The following is a 3,997-nucleotide window of genomic DNA, read 5'->3' on the forward strand; positions in this document are numbered from 1 at the left end:
AGATGCATCAATTTACCAGAAAATACCATAATTTCATTCTTCTATATGGCTGAGTAATATTCCATTGTGTATATATGCCACAATTTCTTTATTGATTCATCTGTTGATGGGCACCCAGGTTGGTTACATAGCTTAGCTGTTGTGAATTGTGCTGCTATAAACATTAATCAAGAATGTGAAGAGAAGGCGTACAGAATGTGAAAAAATCTTTATTACCTGCACCTCATATAGGGAATTAAATTTCAGAATACAGAAAGAATTCAAAAAGCTTAATATAAAAAAACTAAATAATCCAATCAATAAATATGCAAAAGACCTGAACAGACCCATATCAAAAGAAGAAATATGAATGGTCAACAAAGATATGAAAATATGTTCAACATCTCTAGCAATTAAAGAAATACAAATTAAAATTCCAGTCAGAATGACAATTATTTTTTTATGTTTATTTTTTAGTTATAGGTGACACAATATCTTTATTTTTATGTGGTGCTGAGGATCGAACCCAGTGCCTCATGTATGCTAGGTGAGTGCTCTACCTCTGAGCCACAACCCTAGCCCCTGAGTGGCAATTATTAAGAATACAAGTAACAATAACTGTTGGCAAGGATGTGGGGGGAAAGGGTACACTCATACATTGCTGGTGGGACTGCAAATTGGTAGGACTGCAAATTGGTGCAACCACCATGGAAAGCAATATGGAGATCCCTTAGAAAACTTGGAAGGGTACCACCATTTGACCTAGCTAACCCACTCCTCAGCACGTAACCAAAGGGTTTAAAATCAGCAATGCAGCCACATCAATGCTGCAAAATTTAGATAGGTACTTTAAATTCACTATGTTCAAAGGGGACCTCATCAATATCATCCCCTATCATTCCAAATCAGTTACTGCTCCTGAATTCTTTTTTTCAGTCATTGTCCACCTAATTGTCTGTAATTATAAAGTAATACAATCCTCTTTATAATATTCTCTCCCTGGCTTGCACCAACCACCTTGAATCAACAATTGTATATGTTACTTTCTCTTTGGAGTCTTTTCTGTTTCATTTCTCCTGCTATTGTTTCAGTTCTTGACCTCAACATTTTTCTCTTAAAATTCTTATAAGTACAAGGACCTTCTTTTCATCTTCCTGTCCTTGGTGTCTCCCTGTTCTCTCGATCATTTATCCACACTTCAGCCATAAGTGTCCATCAAAACCAAAAATGGTCTTAGAGTCTTTACATGGTTTCCCAGCATCTTTAGAATAAAACCCAAGCTCCTTAGCTTGACATATAGTGCCTTTATGATCTGGCCTCATCATTTTATTTTTAACTTACTGTGCACCTTCCGCACCACTCACTGCTGCTTCCATCCCCCAACATGCCTTATAATGTAGCATTATTCTGTATCTTCTCAGGATTTAATGACATAGCATATGTTGCTCTCCTTTATGAGAACATTCTTTCTTCTATATTCCTGTTCTTATCAATTTAAGACAAGAAAAAGACAGTATTAGGAATGAGAAATAAGATATAGAAATTTAAAACAATTTGAGCTAAATGCATAGTTTAAAGTTATTTTTAATTTCTCAATGATTACATTCATATATTAACTTCCTGTTGAAAAATATTTTAAATTTTGTATCCTCATAAGTAAGGCTAAAGTTCCCTGATTACACTAGTTCCCCAATGTATGTATTGTTCTGTAACTTGCTTTTTTATTCGGCTCTTTGTCTTGAAATTCTATAAATATCAGAACAAAAGATTTACCTTGTTCTTTTTTATTTGCTGCACACTATTACATGGCATGGCCATACTGTAGGTTTATGTAAACATTCCTAAATCGAATGATATTTAGGTTGCGTCATGGTTTTTGATTTTATAAGCATTGCTACAGGGATTATCCTTGTACAAATGTCATATTGTAAGCATGGACAAATGTTTCTCTATGGAAGACATCAACACATAGTATTCCAATAGCACTAATGATTAGTTCCCATAGTGGACATTATCCATTTGCTTGTTTGTCTCACTAGTTAGAAAATCTCTCAAAGGAAAGCACTGTGTTTGTATATTATTAATCCTCACCAGAGTCTGGCCTATAACAAATAGTCTTTATGGTTTGTGTATATCCTTAGACCTAGACAAATCTGACTTATAATATGTGCTTAATAATTATTTGTTAAATGAACATGTCTGACTGCTTTCATTGAAACAAGAACTTTTTCCTTTCTGCCCAAAAGGCTTCTTTACCTCTCTTTTGTGTGTGTGTGTGTGTGTAGCCTTAGAGCCCGAATCTGATTATCGTAGTAGTCCCAATGCAATAGCAATCTGAAGCTTGGACCAGAGCTAATGTTTCTCTGTATCTGTTGTTTGAGAGAGAACTTCCACAGCCATTTGAGCATACTTTTGAAGGTGCCACCATCCTGAGGTTATAATTTCTTCACATATTTTCATAGACAAATTTACTTCATTGCCTGTACCCAATCTCTTTGTGAGCATCTTTGACAGCCTTATTGTCATTTCCTTGCATATAAGGCAATAGAAGATCCACATGACTCTACAATTCTAATTATTTTTAATAGTTCTTTGTCCTTGTCTATAAAATATGGATGATGTCTTTGACTTCTCTTTTGCAGTAGACCATTGGTAAGAAATAGAGCATGCTGTTACACTTTCAGATAATCATGTTATAGATACTGTATGAGGCAAATATGGAAGGAGAGACTTCTCCATTTTTGTATAGGTATATGTGGAAATGTGCCCCATCCATCCCTGTATATTGTGCCCCTTTAGGTCAAAGATCATATCTCATTCTGCCTTTATCTCCTATACCTAGCACCCATGTTCAGTTGTCTGTGTATTGAATCAATGTATTGCATATCATATAGTGGTTAAATAGAAATGTCTAATGTATATTTTACATGACTGACTATGCTGTTCTACAATATTACATCTTTCAGTCAGTGACCCAGTACATTTAGTGAGAGCCTAGTTTGTCATTCACTATGCTACATGTTATTGATAGAATACTGAACAAGGTAGATACAGTTCCTACTATCATGATTTCAGTCTAGCTTTCTCACAGCAATGAGATTTGCAAAGGGTTATAATGGTGAGATTCTTCCTTCTGCTCCACTAGAAAATAAAAACCTTTCAATCATTCTCTACCCAAGCAAAGATTTTATTGTTAGACCTTGAAAAGAGCCTACCTGATGAAAGGCCATTGAAGAACACTTTTTATGTGGAGCTCTGCAGAAAGAAAGAAAAGTCATCCTCTTGTTGTATCTATCATAATACATAGAGATGCAGACTACATTCCTCTAAGAGCCCCGCTCTCAGTCTTTCCTCCCACATTTTGCTATCATTCTTTGGTGTCCTTTATTCATTACCAGGCTCTACTCAGGAATTCAATGCCCTTCTGTTGCCTATCAAAATTAACTCCTCATTGTCTGACATTGCATGCTACATTTATTATCTGGCCTTCCTTTGCTTGTGCTATACCCTGAGCCTGTTATTATTTGTTAATTTTTGCCAAACTGATTTTTCAAGGTTTATCTACAGTCCTACCTCCTCAATGCTACTCTGACCCTCCACTCTCTCATCCATCCTTGAACCCAATTTGTGAGCAAATGCTTATAATCTATGTCAGGACTGCTGATATTTTCTCTCCAATTGGACTGTAAGCCCTAGAAGGGCTGAGTCCATGTCTTTTATTCTCCACACTGTAAGTACAGATTAGGAGATCAATTAAGAACTTTACTAATTTACAGCAGCATTGTTTCAGTGTAATTTGTGAACAAATATGTGGGACATGCTTTAGTCAAACAAGTTAGTCATACAAGTGTTTTTGCAGGATTTTATTTGATGCAACATTGAACCAACATTCATGGGTCACCTCTATGTGCCAGGCACTGTGCTAGATTTTGGTGATTGGAAGATAAATAAAAGTGATCCCTTGTCCTCATGAATCTAAGGATCTGGCTGGACTACCTACAGGTTAGCAAAGGAATAC

This window comes from Marmota marmota, unplaced genomic scaffold, assembly GCF_001458135.2.
Source record: "Marmota marmota marmota unplaced genomic scaffold, marMar, whole genome shotgun sequence".
NCBI lineage: Eukaryota > Metazoa > Chordata > Mammalia > Rodentia > Sciuridae > Marmota > Marmota marmota.